The 18,371-nt window shown below is 43.9% G+C and overlaps 1 protein-coding gene across 1 annotated transcript in view; it reads left to right on the plus strand.

Annotated features, from left to right (window-relative positions):
• The window catches only part of LOC136699110 (NACHT, LRR and PYD domains-containing protein 9-like), a 78,130-nt gene that overhangs the window by 53,258 nt on the left and 6,501 nt on the right, over positions 1–18,371 (plus strand). The window lies entirely within an intron of this gene.

The raw sequence follows: 18,371 nt of genomic DNA on the forward strand, positions 1-18,371 counted from the left end.
TCTGACCCTCTCCTCTCTTCTCTTTCGCCCTCTCATTCTCTACTCTTTTTCTCTCTCATATTTTATTTCTCTCTCTCTCTCTCTCTCTCTCTCTCTCTCTCTGTCATTCTATCCTATTCTATTTCTCTCTTTCTCTCCTCCCTCCCTTTGCCCCCTTCTTTCTGTCCAACCTCACCCCCCCCTTCTCTACTTTCATATTAACAGTCATTAGCAGAAGCATTAGCATGTCACTAACTGAAGAACTGCTCGCTCTGTCAGTATTAGTGATGTTAGCAGGCTGCTAATAGATGAATTCCCTCTTTAATATTTAATATCAAATCCCATGATTGATATTATCATCATGCCACTAGCAGGAGATGGCTCTCCTCGGTGGATATTTGTGTGTCGCAGTGTATAAATGTTTAGCTTGTTCTCCTCCCAGGACTGGGTTCAAGTCCGATCTGAGGGGAGTTTCTGTGTTCTCCCTGTGTCTGTGTGGGCTCCTCTCCCTGTGTCTGTGTGGGCTCCTCTCCCTGTGTCTGTGTGATTTCCTCTCACAGTCCAAACACATGGAGCTTAGGTGAATGGGCATCTCTAATAACTGCCCTGGTGTGTGTAAATGTGTGTGTGCATGTGTGTGTATGAATGAATTTATATGTGTGTGAGTGTATGAGTGGGGGTGAGTGTATGTATGTGTGTGTGTGTGTGAATGAATGTATGTTTGTGTGATTGAATAAGTGAATGTGTGTGCGTCCAGATATGGATGGTCTGTCTTTCCTGGGTGAACCCTTAGTGCCCGATGCAGTCCTCCAGGTGGATTCTTGTTCCTGGTTTAGAGGATGCTTTGTGTGTTTGACTGCGACTTCTCTCTCACACGTGTGTATGTGTTTGTGTGTGTACTGAATGTTGAATTGAATGGAGTTCTTTGGAAAGGTGCTATATAAAGGTAACTATAAATAAATAAGTTTAAACTTATTTATTTATATTATAAATAAATTTAAAATATTTGCATGCCACTAGCTGGATACTAGTTCCATTGGTCAATATTAACAGCTGCCAGCTACAGGGTTAGCATGCAGCAAGCTTTGTATCCTTGTTTGATATTTGCATTTGTTAGCAGCAGTGTTAGCATGCAGCTAGCTGAAGTCTGGTAAACTCAGCTGATATTAGCAGCTATTAGCAGCTTTGCTAGGATGCTGTTAGCTGGAGGATAGTACCCTCAGTCGATATCTGTCAATATTAGCAATCACTAGCAGCAGTATTTGCATACAGCACAGAATGCAGAAATATTCTGCTCAGATCTGGGCCAGATCTATTGTAATATCTGGACCAGTTCAATAAAACAGATCTGTGCTGGTGTCCAGATGCATAATGGCCAGTACCGGCATGGATCCAGTTTCCAGATTCAGAACGACATTGGGCCAGCACTAGGACAGATCTTCATAGGTTTTGTGTTCCTTCGTTAAAAATACAGACCAGATCCTCTTACCACTTTACTCCCCTGGATCAGCTCTGGTTCATCTCTGGTTCAACTCCAGACAGACTCCAGCCAAGCGCCATCTGTTTAACGGTTCTCAACTTTATTTGTTATGATTTAACAATAGTTTAAAGTTTATCTCCAAGTGAGGCAACTGGTAAAAATAAAATATGAAACTACACAAAGATAAATCTATAGACAAATGAAAATAGAGCTTCTTACTTTAAGTTTTTCTCTGGATGAAGTGAACCCACTCTATGAAATACTTTACTGAATATGAAATCAATACTTTCTCAACTAGGTTTGAAAATATGAACTCAATTTCCCAACAAGACCTTAACCTGAGAATGCAGTATTTTATTTAATTCACTTAAAAACATCCTCAAAAATTAACACATGATGGTTAGCACATTCGCCTCCCGGGATGTTGGATTCAAGTCCCATCTTAGCGGAGTTTCCATGTTCTCCTTCAAGTTTAAGTTCAAGTTCAAGTTCAAGACATTTATTGTCATTTCAGCAGTATACAGTGTATAGTGTACAGTAAATAGCATTCCTCCAGGACCAAGGTGCTACATAAGACAATACACAACATTAAAGTGCAACTAGTGCAAAGCTAGTGCAAACATAAAACAGTGCACACACATTAAAGTGCAAAAGACATAGACCATAAAACAATACACAACATTAAAGTGCAACTAGTGCAAAGCTAGTGCAACATAAAACAGTGCATACACATTAAAGTGCAAAAGACATGGCTAAGAAAATACAAAACAATATCCATACAGTACAATACAATACAATGCAATAGAAGACAATACAAAACCATACGTACGGGGGGGTGGAGGGGTAGTGCTGTAAACGGTAACTGGATGTAACCATGATGTAAACAGGATTTGTGTAAACAGTACACTCATTTTCAGTCCAACAGACCAGTGTTTGCGTGAAGAAGTGTGTGTGTGTGTGCGCTTCTTCAGTCCAGTCTTAGTCTCTAGATGTTCAGGAGTCTGATAGCATTTGGGAAGAAGCTGTTACGGAGTCTGGATGTGCGGGCTCGAATGTTTCGATACCTTTTTCCAGACGGCAGTAGGTTGAAGAGTGTGTGTGAAGGGTGTGTGTGATCTCCCACAATGCTGAGTGCTTTGTGGGTGCAGCGAGTGGTGTAGATGTCTGTGATGGAGGGAAGAGACACACCGATAATCTTCTCAGCTGTCCTCATGATCCCCTGGAGTGACTTGCGATCTGCCACAGTGCAGTTTCCAAACCAGACAGTGATGCAGCTGGTCATGATGCTCTCGATGACTCCTCTGTAGAAAGTGGTGAGGATAGGACGTGGGAGATGAGCCTTCTTCAGCCTTCGCAGAAAGTAGAGGCATTGCTGGGCTTTCTTTCTGAAATTACTGGTGTTAGTGGACCAGGTGAGATCATCCGCTAGGTGAACACCAAGGAATTTGGTATTCTTGACAATCTCCACAGCAGAGTTGTCGATGTTCAGCGGCAAGTGCTCACCCCTTGTTTTTCTGAAGTCTACAACCGTCTCTTTGGTTTTGTCCACGTTCAGAGACAGGTTGTTGACTTCACACCAGTCAGTTAGCCGCTGCACCTCTTCTCTGTATGCTGACTCGTCGTTCTTACTGATGGAACCCACCACAGTCGTGTCATCAGTGAACTTGATTATATGATTTGAGCTGTGCATTGCTGCACAGTCATGGGTCAGCAGTGTGAACAGCAGTGGACTGAGCACACAGCCCTGGGGGGCTCCAGGGTTCAGTGTGATGGTGCTGGAGGTGTTCCTACTGATCCGGACTGACTGAGGTCTCCCAGTCAGGAAGTCCAGGATCCAGTTGCAGAGAGAAGTGTTAAGGCCCAGTATATTCAGCTTCCCGATAAGGTGCTGAGGAATGATGGTGTTGAATGCTGAGCTGAAGTCTATGAACAGCATTCGGGCATAAGTGTCTTTCCTGTCCAGATGGGTGAGTGCCAGGTGGAGCGTGGTGGATATGGCATCGTCCGTTGAACGGTTAGGACGATACGCAAACTGTAGAGGGTACAGTGTGGGGGGAAGTAGGGTCTTTGTGATGACAGGTGTGAGTGCAATGGGACGATAGTCATTGAGGCAGGACACAGAAGAATTCTTAGGCACAGGGATGATGGTGGTGTTCTTGAAGCATGTTGGAACAATGGAAGAAGAGAGATGTTGAAGATATCAGTGAAGACATCAGCAAGCTGGTCTGCACATTCTCTGAGCACTCTGCCAGGAATATTGTCTGGTCCAGCAGCTTCCCGCGTGTCGACTCTGCATAGAGTTTTCCTCACATCGGCTGCAGTAAAAGACAGCACCTGATCGCTGGGAGAAGGGGTGGACTTTCTCGCCGTTACGTTGTTCTGTGCCTCAAACCATGCGTAGAAATGGTTCAGCACATCTGGTAGAGAAGCATCTCAGTCACAAGCAGATGGTGTAGTCTTGTAGCTGGTGATGCTCCGGATGCCCTGCCACATGCGCCGAGTGTCTCTACTGCTCTGGAAGTGGCTGTGGATGATCTGGCCGTGTGCATGCTTTGCCTCTCTGATAGCTCTGGAGAGTTTGGCCCTCGCTGTTCTCAGGACCACCTTATCACCTGATTTGAAAGCGACATCTCTAGCCTTCAGCAGCGCACGCACCTCTGCATTCATCCACGGCTTCTGGTTGGAGCGGATGGTGATGGTCTTGGAGATGGTCACTGATGATACATACTCCTCCAGGTTGATTGTGTTGCTGTAAGTTGCAGCCTCTCTGAACATATACCAGTCAGTGCACTCGAAACAGTCCTGAAGAATAGAGATTGCTTCTGATGGCCAAATTTTCACCTCTTTCAGAACAGGTTTCGATCGCCTGACGATGGGTCTGTATGCAGAAATTAGCATAACAGACGTGATCTGAGTGTCCGAGGTGGGGGCGGGGCTCTGCCCTGTACGCGTCTGGAACGTTTGTGTAAACAAGATCCAGCGTGTTCGCTCCTCTCGTAGCAAAGTTCACTTACTGGTGGAATTTAGGGAACACTTTCTTGAGATTTGCATGATTAAAATCTCCAGCAACAATAAACAGTCCATCCGGGTGTGTGTTTTGGAAATCACTTATGGCTTCGTATAATTCCCACAGCGCTTGTTTTGTGTTTGCATCGGGAGGAATATATACTGCAATTATGTAAATAACAATGAATTCTCACGGTAAATAAAAAGGTCTACATCTCACAGCCACGAACTCCACTAACGATGAACAATAAGCAGAGACCAGCACAGAGTTCTTACACCATTCAGTGTTGATATAGACACATAATCCACCACCGCGAGTCTTACCGCATAGCACTGGGTCTCTGTCGGCTCGAAATAGCTAGCCCATCTAGCTGAATGGCGGCGTCGGGAATACTGTCGCTGAGCCATGTCTCCGTAAAAACAAAAACACAGCAGTCTCTGTATTCCTGCCGTGTAGTTCGTTGAAGTTTGATATAGTCCAGTTTATTATCCAGCGAGCAGACATTGGAGAGAAAGCGAGAAGGGATAGCCTGCCGGCTCAGGTTAGCTCTTAGCCTTGCATGGATCCCCCCTTGCTTGCCGCGCTTCTGTTTCCTCTCACACCGCTTGCGTCGTCTCCTTCTCTGGCCATCAGCATCAGGAAACTTCGAGGCTTCAGGGCCTGGCCTCCGAAGCAAGCGGAGGTTCCGCAGCGTCTCCTGGAGGTCATCACTGATACTGTATATTTCCTGTTTGCGATATTGAAGCAGTGTCTGGCGGTGATATATACGTACTGCAGGTGTTCCTGCGTCCATATATTATAAATAAAATGAAAAAAAAAAAAACGTTTTTTAAACAAACAAAAGCCAGCTTGGTTCCGGAGCGGCCGCTGCACGCGTGTTGATGCGCGCGCCGCCAGCCTCATGTCTGCATGGGTTTCCTCCCACAGTCCAAACTCATGGGTTAGGTGAATTGGCTTATCTAAGAACTGTCCTGTCAAACATGGACATAAGAACTGTCAAACTTGGACATTTAGACTTGTGTTACTTTACATGCTGCATCCGTTCTTCTTCTGTAAGCAGCCTAAAGAAGACAGAAAGACCATGTTTTATTGGTGAAAAGGCCATAAAAATGTGTACATCTGCTGTGAAAATCTCTGTTGGATGTGAATGTAGAGTCCCTCGTAACTACAGCTGTGACAGTTAATGATCTTCCAGAAATAACCTCTATCTCTGTCTGAATGGCTCTTATAATTTGATCTAAAACACTGATAATAAAGACAGTCTGCTGTCATATGACCTTCTATCACTAACGTTCACTTCATTTGAGTGAAAAAGGAGTTTATCTTTGGACCATTTCTGTTGGTGAAACTGAAACAGACACAAGCTGATGTTTACAATCAAACAAACAACAAAGGAATTAAAACAAAACAAAGATTCATATCAGATTCTGATGACCCCCTCCGTAACAGTGGAACTAAACACCCCTTTGATCAGCTCCATTCACCACAGAGGAGCACTATGTAGCTCTAGAATTACAGACTGGGATTGATCTGTTCCATCTGTTGAGTGAGCACTAATTATTGTAGAAATGAACTGTATTTGCCCTTATTCTGTACTTAACTCTATCTTCTTTTTAGATGTAAACACATCCGTATAAACACTGACTAGGTGTTGTTTGGTATTAAATGTGTTTAATTCTCTAGTTTTCTTTCTAATATCAGCACTGGCTCCTCTTCTGACAGCGTCTGAGCTAAAGGGGATTTTAGACTCTAACCTATTGGTACTCACTAGAACACAGACTCTGACTGAACACAGAGCACTTTTGTAAGTCAATCTGGATAAGAGTGTGTGCTAAATGTTGCTCTGCATACTTTGTTATCCCCCTTTCACACTGTTCCTCAAAGGTCAGGATCCCCACAGAGCAGGTGTGATGTGGTGGTGGATAATTCTCAGCGCTGCAGTGACACTGACGTGGTGGTGGTGGGTTAGTGTGTGTTGTGCTGGTGTAGAGTGGATCAGACACAGCAGTGCTGCTGGAGTTTTTAAACCCTGTGTCCACTCTCTGTCCACTCTGTGAGACACTCCTCCCTCGTTGGTCCACCTTGTAGATGTAAAGTCAGAGACAGTAGCTCATCTGTCGGGTCATCGGTCTCCTGTGTAGCATAAAAAGGACAAGGGGGATATAAATTTCAGATCAGTTGTTTTTAATGAATGGAATACTTTTACAAATATAATAAACTGCTCGTGGCGAGGCCTGAAGATATGATCATGATTAAAATAGTTAAAGTTATGACTGTGCTCTATTCAACATCATATTCCTATTAAAGGGATATTTCTGTTGTTTTGAAGTGGGGATGAGGTACTGATGCCTAGTCAGTGTATGACCCAGTAAACAGTGTTCAGCTTTCTTCCAGTTCACAGTCTTCCTCCAGTCTGCTCCTGTGAACTGGAAGACTGCTGAATGTGGTCTACTGTGGTTCATACACTGACTCAGCAGATGTAGGACTACCACTTTAACAGTCACACAGCTGTGTCCATCACACACTAATGTACTTTTGGTTCATTTCAGACTCTTACTAAAAGAGGAAAACTTATTTTTAGTTACCAAGGCAACAGTACATTTAACAGTCCAGGGCCTATTTCCATTTTCTGTCCCTGAAATTACATTCCCAAATCTGGAGGCTTCCTGCTGTCATGGAAATTATCAACTAATAAGAAATAAGACTGAAAGTGGACTTGAGTGAGTAACTTTTATTGAGAGCAGCTAAAAGCATGCACTAACCCTCTACTCTACTTTGAGACAGAGAACAAAAAACCTTCTTTCTTAGCTGAGCCACCAGGGAGAAAAAGATAACAGTTTCATACAGAAGTTCTATGAGCCAGTTACATCCCGGGCTCATTAAAACAGAAAAAAAAAACTTGTTGTAAACTTGTCTTCTGACGGTTTCTAAATGAATAGAGGAGTCCAGTCTGGATTTAATGCTGTTTATGGAGCACACTGTGTTTAAATGTCCTCAGTGGGGGAAAGGCAGCTAGTAAAAAAAATCTAAGCTTTGAACCATGTTTATTGACTTGATTATTGTTTGTGTGGGGGCTTCACTTACAGAGTACAGTTCTACTAAAGCTGTATTCATTCATTAATACGTTGGTTTCACATGTAAATGTACTATGAGAGAATAGATATAGGTGTTTATCTAATTCACTCATAATAACAAACTAAAGTCCATTAATCAACACAAACGTACAGGAATACAGGGCAGCTTTGTCACATAAAGAAACAGCTGCAGTGCTGAATACACTGAGCCAAATACTCCACCTGTTATTGACAATAGCAGTACATTTAATACACACATGATGACAAACGCAATACGATTTAGTGTCGGGGCCTTTACACAGACAGAGAAGGTCACCAACTGTCCTATTGTATTATATAATTTACCATATATCATATCAGATATATCATCCTATATATCATATATCATACATCATATCATATATCATCTCAAATATATCATATGTCCCACATGGGTAGCGTCTTTGATGAAGTCTGGTAAAGCGGTCAATGATGGCATCCTCTTCAGTGTTTTCAAGTGTCTGTTTTTCTCTAGAGAGGACGACTAAGTCTTTAAGATTTGTGTGGCCCACTGTGCTCCGGAGCCATGTGAGCAAGTGTCTGAGAGCGTGCCCAGCACCAGCTGCTCACTGGTATAGTTCACACAGTCTGCAAAGTCTGTCTCAGCAGTGGGAACATTAGAGGATCAGCAGTCTGTAGACCACTTGAGTGTCTGGATTTGTCTCAGACTGATTTTCACATGAAAGGTAATGTTTCACTGCTTCTGCACAATGTAAACTGACTTTACAGCTGAGCACGGGGTCTTGCACTTTTCCCTATAAAGACTACATCAAAGCCTTCCATTGCTTTCAGCTGCTTTCTTCTCGGCTCAGATTCATCATCGATATTGTTTTCCTTTTAGAACAGCCTAGTCCTCTCTGTTAGAGCTGCTCTACTGTGTGCTCTGTCCTAGACCTCTCTGTTAGAGCTCCTCTACTGTGTGCTCTGTACTAGTCCTCTCTGTTAGAGCTGCTCTACTGTGTGCTCTGTCCTAGTCCTCTCTGTTAGAGCTGCTCTACTGTGTGCTCTGTCCTCGTCCTCTCTGTTAGAGCTGCTCTACTGTGTGCTCTGTCCTTGACCCCTCTGTTAGAGCTGCTCTGCTGTGTGCTCTGTCCTAGTCCTCTCTGTTAGAGCTGCTCTACTGTGTGCTCTGTCCTAGTCCTCTCTGTTAGAGCTGCTCTACTGTGTGCTCTGTCCTAGTCCTCTCTGTTAGAGCTGCTCTACTGTGTGCTCTGTCCTTGACCCCTCTGTTAAAGCTCCTCTACTGTGCGCTCTGTCCTAGACCTCTCTTTTAGAGCTGCTCTACTGAGTGCTCTGTCCTAGTCCTCTCTGTTAGAGCTGCTCTACTGAGTGCTCTGTCCTAGACCTCTGTATTAGCGCTGCTCTATTGTGTGCTCTGTCCTAGTCCTCTCTGTTAGAGCTGCTCTAATGTGTGTTCTGTCCTAGTCCCCTCTGTTAGAGCTGCTCTACTATGTGCTCTGTCATAGTCCTCTTGGTTAGAGCTGCTCTACTGTGTGCTCTGTCATAGTCCTCTTGGTTAGAGCTGCTCTACTGTGTGCTCTGTCCCAGTCCTCTCTGTTAGAGCTGCTCTACTGTGTGCTCTGTCCTAGTCCTCTCTTTTAGAGCTGCTCTACTGTGTGCTCTGTCCTAGTCCTCTCTGTTAGAGCTGCTCTACTGTGTGCGCTGTCCTAGACCTCTCTGTTAGAGCTGCTCTACTGTGTGCACCGCCCTGTCTCTCTCTCTGTTAGAACTGCTGCTCTGCTGTGTACTCCATCCTGTCTGTGCCTGTTAGACCTGCTGCTCTGCTCTGTGATCCTTCCTGTCTCTCTCTGTTAGAGCTGTTCTGCTGTGTGCTCCGTCCTGTCTCTCTGTTAGAGCTGCTCTACTGTGTGCTTCATCCTAGTCTTCTCTGTTAGAGCTGCTCTACTGTGTGCTCCATCATGTCTCTCTGTTAGTGCTGCTGCTCTACTGTCTGCTCTGTCCTGTCTCTCTCTGTTAGAGCTGCTCTACTGTGTGCTCCATCCTGTTTCTCTCTGTTAGTGCTGCTCTACTGTGTGCTCCATCCCGTTTCTCTGTTAGAGCTGCTCTACAGTGTGCTCCATCCAGTTTCTTTCTGGTAGAGCTGCTCTACTGTCTGCTTCATTCTGTTTCTCTCTGTTAGAGCTGCTAATGCTCTGCTGTGTGCTCATTTTGTAGAGGAACCTAAGGTGAGCGATGCTGTGGGTGGGGGCTGTTAGTGGGAAACATGGGAATAACTTAAGGTCAGATTTAGTTAGGTCTCTGGCCCAGAACAGATGAATAACGGCTAACGAATAAAGAGATTAGGTCCAAACACATCTCTGTTGAACTGTGAACAGTTTACCTCAGGAACATTAAAGTCATTTTAGGGAACGGGCCGCTGTCAGTTCAATGTGAAGTGGACGGCCCCAGAACATTAGTCTAGTGTTTTAGGTCAGAGGCTGGATATCGCTCACAGCTTCAGGCCACGGTCCATAACACTTTATACGTAACAGAGATTGTTGTGGAGATATAAGAGTTCTGTGTGTAATTAGTTAAATAAATAAGATGTTGGAGATGATTCTGAGCCTAGACGAGACGCACCGCTGTCTGGAAGAGAGCACAGGGAGGTAGAGGAGTGAATGTTCAACACTTTATTCACAGTGCAGCAGCACAGGCAGCAGACAGTAAGGGGACACACCCTGTGTGTGTGTGAGAGCATGTGTGATGTCAGAGGAACCCCACCCATCAGCGGGAGACTCTTCAAGGTCAACACACAGACTCTGAAGAGGCGTTCAGTTATGGGGAATAAATGGGGAATAAGAAGTGTTTCACAACGAGTTTGTTTATAAACCTAGCTACGGCTCTTAAGGTGGAACAGAGAATTAAAGAACCTGGTGAGTAACTCCATTAGGAATCGAAAACGGACTTGTGAGGTGGAACTAAATGTTTGACTATGACAATTGTGGATAAGTTCTGCCTCCTAAAGGACTTATGGTGGAAGGAGAATCGATGAGTAACACCAGTCTTGTCTAATGTGGAAATATTTAAGGTGGATTTGTACAGATTTGAACAGAAAAGACTTGTCAATGCAGGGAATTGACGTCCGCATGTTCTCTTTTTTGCGTAGGTAGATGTTTTAGTGAAATGATGAATACGTCTGTGTAAATGTGTTGATTATGACACACTTTCCTTATCGATTATGGCCCAAGTTCTTAAACTGGTCTCTTGTTGGTTCAGTTTTCCTCAAACTGTCACCTGCTGGAGCTTCACGTCTGGGGAGGACGAGGAGGAGGAGGAGAAGGGAGAGGGAGAGGAGGAGGAGGAGGAGGGAGAGGAGGAGAAGGAGGGAGACAGCTCTCTCCACTGTTTTAAAACTCTATTCTAGTTCAGATTTTAAACACTTGGTGTCAGTTACAGATTGCTCCTTTAAGTTCATACACAGTGTTTAAAAGTTGTAGAGATGCTGTATGTGTTTGTTACAGATGTTATTTCTTGTGAAGTTATCGGTAGCAGTTCAACTGCAGCTCTTTTAGAGTTTAATAAAAAGGGGGAGGTAATAACCAGCTCGCTGACTCAGATCACACCTACATCATTTACAGTGGAGAAAAGGAGTTTAAACCAAAACTAAACCGAAAACAATCGTCTGAAACAGTCATCTTTAGGAGCCTCGAGGATGGAGGGCTTTTCCAAAAGTGACAGCTTTACAGCCAATAAATGCTGAGTTGTGAGAAAGAGCTTCTTCTGCTTCCTGTGAATCAGAGACACACTGCTTCATATGATTCCAGACTAAAGAGGAAAATAAATATAGTTCAGACTCCAGAGGAAATACTAAGGTCATCATTAGTGCCTTTCCACTGCAGGGTTCCTACACTACTCTACTAGACTCTGCTCTGATCTCTGCTTTTCCATTGGCCAGGTTTGGAGCTGATACGTGGAAGCAGCTCATTTTTAGTAACTGCTCACTTGAGGTTCCAAGCTGTTTCTGTACTGAGAGCTGTTTGATATTATACTCACCACATTTACAACAGTTAAAGAAGTTCAAGCTTCTTCCACAGCTGAGTCAGGGCTGAGCAGTGAACTGGGGCTGAGTCGATCTACCACAGGTCTTCAGTCCAATGGTGGCATTTGTATCAAAGAGAAAACAAAGGCTTATTTAGGGATGAGTATAATTTAATAGAATATAACAGAATATAATTGTATAATTTTCACACTGTGTCTCAAACACTGTCAGAGACAATCAGCTTATTATATTACTGTATAGTTAATTCATATTGTAATAACTGTGTCTAAAAATTGTCTTCAGTTTTTAAATCACAGCCCCTACAACAGGCATTAGTCTCTCTCTCTCTCTCTCTCAGTGTGATATGAGGAATGTGTATTAATTTCTAATAAGAAATTTGACTTTCTGAGATGTGATAATACCCCTTAAAAAGTAAATTTTAGCTGGTTTCAGAGACATCCCCAAGCCAAGATTGGAATTTGAGATAAGCTTTTCAGCAAGAACTGGCCCCAAATTGGTGTCTGAAGGTCTGTGTCAGAGAGTCATAAAACTGACACTATAGGCCCTTGACACTATAGGGTCTTGAAGGGTCATGCAACTCTTCTCAAATGCAGAATGCAGAGAGACACAGACTCAACCTTGATTAAAACTGTCTTCTCAAACATTTTGAAAGATTGTTAAACAAAATAATCACACATTCCTTGGGTAATTACTTGGTTATGAACAAGTTGCCTATGGGCACAACTGTTTGAAATTAATTCCATTTGGACAATCAAAATGGGTGCAATTAGTTTACATGTTTTAAATCACCTTTTTACATGAACTTATGTAGAACCAAGATAGCCACATACTCTATTACTTTGTGTTAACATATTTTTTATATTGCAAAAGTATGATTCAGAATCCTGGGACATTCATTCAAAAACAGATGGTCTTCAAGCCTTTGTCTTGTCAAGGGTCATAAATTTTATGTGATGTCACTACCAAGGTACAGGAAACAGCCAATCAGGAGCAAGAGAGTCTCCAATCCTCAACCGTGATGACCAATCGGGTATTAAAGGTGGGCTTTCTAAATTCTGGTAAAAAACCCAGTGGCGCCAAATGAAGGAGTGTTCGGTGACTCCAGGCTTCGGACCTTTGGCGTCCTCTTTTCACACACCTTCACTTCACTTCACACTTTTTCTCTTTTAGCTTTTTTCAAGGCTAACAAGAGAAATGACTCAGGCTTTGAAATGACTCTGCAGGCTCCTCTGCAAGCATCAGACTCTCATGGCTATCTTAAATAGTCTTGGGCCCCTCAAGCGTGGTCCAGATAGAACAGAAGTTCTATTTTAACTTTATCTCTTGTAGAAAACTATAGTTTAAGAAAAGCTATAGTTTAACTCCAGCAAAATTTCAACGCCACAGCCAGAGCATGAAGGAGACCTTAGACCTCTGACCCTCAGTGGTGACAAAGCTTCTGGACCAGCGATGGAAAAGACGGCCACACGCACCCTCAGAAGGACCTTCTGAGATGAGGCCCAGGAGAGACCTGCATAGACGTGTCTGTCAGAAGGCAGCAGATCAGCGATGACGGAGAATCCCCACAGAGAACTTCAGAACGCCACCAGCTCCGACGGAGTGGTCGCGAGTCTGAGAAGGGGGAGAAAAGGATCGCCAGCGGCTACTGCTACAACGCCCGCGACTGCAATGCTACAAGGCCGATGGCGGAAAGCACAGTGCGTCAGCGACCTGATCCCAGCTATCTCCCGGGATACGTAAGGTCACATGGTTTCATTTTTTTCATAGCTCAGGAGGTTGGTGCTGAATGCTTTGCTGGGATAAACAATAGAATTTCTAGAATATAGGGTAATTGTCATAGAGAAATTCCCTCATATAGTAATCTATCAGAAATATATAAGATTTCGTATATGTTTTTGGCTTGTTTTGTGTGTTGTGAGGGTAAACAGTTTGTTACTTCCTGTATTTAGCGCTATTTATTAGTCCATGAAGCGTTAAAAACAATGTGCGCAGCATTATGTACACATCGAACAGTCCCTTTCGTTCACCGCGGCTCATTGAATCTGGATCTGCGAATCAGGAGTTAATATCAGCGTCGTAGAAAACGCATTGTTGTAGAACGTAATCCAATCGGCTAGTCTGACCTTTATTATCTTTATTATGACCTTTATTTAGCATTTATAATCCTGGAGCTCGGTCATCGGGCCACTCGGTTATATTTGGAATATGTCAAAAGTTTGTCCAAACTGAGGTAAAACTGCGCAGCACAATCAAAACAGGCTACTCGCTGAACAGCGCTGAGCGGCAAATTTCTACCATGCAGCGCAGAATCCAATATATATGTCCACAAACCGATATAAACAAACCAAAATATGCGCCCACAAACCGATATAAACAAACCAATATATGCCCACAAACCGATATACATGCCCACAAACCGATATACATGCCCACAAACCAATATATGCCCACAAACCGATCAAATCAAATCAAATCAAATTTATTTGTATAGCGCTTTTCACAACTGATGTTGTCACAAAGCAGCTTCACAGAATTCCAGTAAGACAAAGATTTGACATGAAATGTTAAAAACAAAGTGTAAAACCCTCAAGTGAGCAAGCCAGGGGCGACAGTGGCAAGGAAAAACTCCCCCAGCTGAGGAAGAAACCTTGGGAGGAACCAAGGCTCACAAGGGGTGACCCATCCTCCTCTGGTCAATCTACTGGTGATAATAGTTAGTAGTCTGTGAAAACTTCAGTGTAGGGGCAGCTTCAAGGCACTTGGTGGTTGCTGGAGCGTGGGCAGCTGATCTGAAGCGTGGAGGATGGTCTCGACAGTCATCCATTAGTGTCCAGATAGACAGGTGGGCAGTCGTTTACTCGGAAAGATGTAAAGGGATGGAATTAATTTTTAACTGTTTCGTGTTTGTAAAGTAGAAAATATGAAAATTTCCAGAGTGTGGCTAATGACTCCGGCAGATCTGACTATGACAGCTTTAACTAAAAGGAGAGAACCAGAAGGACACACAGACATGGGAGCATCCTGAAACACCAGCATCCCTCCGCTCCACCGTCAACAAACGTGAGTGATCGCGAGAAGCGGCGGGACGACAGCACCAGCGTCTCAGTTTACTATAATTCCCTGTGTCCATGGACCCCCCGGATCTGCCGCCTTTATCTATGGCGGAGCATTAGCTACCAAAAGATAAACTAAACAAATGAGTTTTTAGCCTAGATTTGAAGATTGCGACTGTGACTGAGTCCCGAACATTTTCTGGAAGATCATTCCAGAGTTTGGGGGCTTTATAAGAAAAGGCTCTTCCCCCAGCTGAGGCCTTCTGAATTGGGAACTGGGAACAATTAAAAATCCAGTATTCTGTGATCTGAGTAAACGTGGAGGCTCATAATAGGAAATTGTATCTTGAAGGTATTCAGGAGCAAGCCCATGTAGAGCTTTATATGTTAATAACAAAATTTTGTAGTCATTGAAGTGATGATAGAACTGGGCTAATATGTTCAAATTTTCTAGTTTTAGTGAGGACCCTAGCTGCAGCATTTTGAACTAGTTGAAGTTTTCTTAAATTGCTGCTGGTGCATCCTGACAGTAGTGCGTTACAGTAGTCATGCCTTGAAGTAATAAAGGCATGTACTAATGTTTCTGCATCCTGAAGGGATAAGGCATTTCACCCTGATGGCCGCGAGAGTGAACGCTGGCGCGTGTAGCTGCCGCTACTCTCCGGTTATTTATTTATTTATTTGCCTGCTGTCTCCTATCTCTACTTTTTCGCCATGTGGATTAATGACTTGGCTGTAAGGTTTGTCTTTGCTTGGGCTGTATTGTCCACAGTAATTCATCCATCTGCAACCTTACACCAGTATTCAGCTGCTGAACTTCTCAAGCTGCGGTTCCACCTGCCCCTTGTGCCACCAGTACTTCACATTTACCCGGACATCGCCCGGCCTCCTCGACGCAGATACATCCACCGCGGATCCCGACGGAACTTCCACATTGACGACTCCTTGGCCATAAATACCATCTGGTCTAAATATCGTCGCCCTTGGAGAAACCCTGACAGGAAAGTGGACCGTGCTGTCTTAGTCAGGATAGCTAGGTCGGCTAACTTCATTGAATCCACGGACCATTGTGATGTTACCGTCGGGCTTCTCAACACTCGGTCCCTCACGGGTAAAAGCCTTCTCCTCCGGGACATCCTCCTCGACCGTAAGTTCGACATTCTCTGTCTTACTGAGACGTGGCAACAACCAGGGGACTTTTCCCAGCTGAATGAACTAACGCCGGCTGGGTTTGTTTACATCTCTCAGCCGCGTGTTACTGGTCGAGGAGGAGGTATCGCGATACTTTACCGTGAGCAGTTGAAAGCCACCACACTCACTTTACCTGTTCACATCACATTTGAAGTAGTAGCCATACAGCTTCATGGTCCAAAACCAACTGTTCTGGCTACTATCTATCATCCTCCCAAGCCTAATAAGGATTTCATAAATGACTTTTCAGCATTTCTCACTTTCCTCTGTTCACATTTTTCCAATATTATTCTGCTTGGTGATTTCAACATACATATGGACAACGTAAACCACACCACTACTAAGGATTTTACATCTTGCCTGGACAGTTTCGGATTACAACAGCATGTCAACTTCCCAACTCACTCTAAAGGACATACCTTGGACCTGGTCTGCTGTTCTGGTGTAACTCCACACAACTGTACTGCCAACGAACTCCCTGTCTCTGATCATTCTGTCATTTCATTCAAAATCAATATGGCTTTATCTAAAAATAGACCACCACGTACCATTACATATCGTAATATCAAAAATGTTAATCTAACCTCACTTTTATCAGGTATTGACAGTCTTCAAAATCCGATTAATTCAGCCACTACTGATGATTTGGTTCAACTCTATAACACTGGACTTCACTCTCTACTGGACTCACTCGCTCCTTTAAAAACCCGGACTGTCTTTTTCACCCATTCAGCTCCTTGGTTCACAACTTACCTACGTCAGCTCAAAGCTACTGGACGCCAGCTGGAGCGCCTCTTCAAGAAAACTGGACTCACAATCCACAAGGATCTTTATCATAACCATCTCCTTCTATATAAAGACAACCTTCGCACAGCAAAATCCCAGTACTTCTCCCAACTAATTAGAGCTGGTGATGGAAACACACGGGCCCTGTTTTCTTTGGTCACCTCCACTCTCCGCCCACCAGACTCTTTACCTTCTCATTTCTACTCTGCTGACCATTGCAACTTACTAATGTCATTTTTCAATACCAAAATAGATCTGATACACCAACAATTGCTTCCTGACACTCTCTGTACATTATTTTCTCCAGTTACAGCCCCTTATATTCACCCATTTACTACATTTCAACTTCCAACTATCTCCAATATCTCTGATCTCATCCATAAATCTAAACCTTCCACTTCTCAACTTGACCCTCTCCCAACACCCCTGGTTAAAGCATGTTTATCTTCACTATTGCCTCTGATAACTGCCATTATTCACTCCTCCCTCACTTCTGGATCTGTCCCTTCGTCTTTAAAGTCTGCTGCAGTCACCCCTATTCTTAAGAAACCCGGTCTAGATCCTAACAACTTTAATAACCTTCGTCCCATCTCTAACCTACCTTTTCTTTCAAAAATCCTAGAGAAGACAGTTGCCTCTCAGATTCATTGCCATCTCTCTAATAACCACCTCTATGAGCAGTTTCAATCTGGGTTTCGTCCCCATCACAGTACAGAAACAGCTCTCCTCAAAATAACAAATGACCTTCTGACTGCAGCAGACTCGGGTGTTTTATCTATACTCATTCTTCTTGACCTGAGTGCAGCATTTGACACCATCTCCCATTCTATCCTCCTCCATAGACTATCAGCCATCGGTTTTTCCAACACACCACTGGACTGGTTCACCTCATATCTTTCTGACCGCACTCAGTTTATTCAGTTAAAGACATTCACATCTCAGCCATCTCCTCTCACTTCCGGTGTTCCTCAAGGCTCTGTCCTTGGTCCAATTCTCTTCATAATCTATCTTCTCCCCCTTGGTCATATCTTCCGCAAACACAACATCCAGTTTCATTGCTATGCTGACGACACCCAGCTCTACCTTTCTAGCAAACCCACTTCCTCTCTCCCTCCCACCTCCCTATGCAATTGCTTAGAGGAAGTCAAGTCTTGGTTCTCCTCCAATTTTCTCAAACTCAACAGTGATAAAACAGAGGTTCTCCTCATCGGTTCAAAATCCACTCTTGCAAAAGTAAACAGTTTCTCCATCCCCGTTGACAATACTTTTGTTTCCCCCTCCCCTCAGGTAAGGAGTCTGGGTGTCGTCCTTGATAGCACTCTGTCTTTCCAAACCCATATAAATAACATCACTCGCTCTGCATACTTCCATCTTCGTCATATCAACCGCCTCCGTCCTTCCCTCACTCCTGACAATACTGCCATCCTGGTCCACTCCCTGGTCACATCCCGTCTGGACTACTGCAATTCTCTTTTATCTGGTCTCCCCTTCAAGTCCCTTCATAAGTTGCAATTGGTTCAGAATGCTGCAGCCCGTATTATCTCTAGAACTCCATCCATTGATCACATCACCCCTGTTCTTCAACAGCTCCACTGGCTCCCTGTTAAATCTCGCATTGTCTTTAAACTCATATTGCTTACTTTTAAGGCCATCCATCACCTTGCCCCACCATACCTCACAGAGCTCCTCCACATAAACAGAACCTGCCGGACTCTTAGATCCTCCTCATCCATCAGTCTCACTGTCCCTCCAGCCCGTCTGA

This window comes from Hoplias malabaricus, chromosome 6 (genome assembly GCF_029633855.1).
Source record: "Hoplias malabaricus isolate fHopMal1 chromosome 6, fHopMal1.hap1, whole genome shotgun sequence".
In the NCBI taxonomy this organism is placed as follows: Eukaryota; Metazoa; Chordata; class Actinopteri; order Characiformes; family Erythrinidae; genus Hoplias; species Hoplias malabaricus.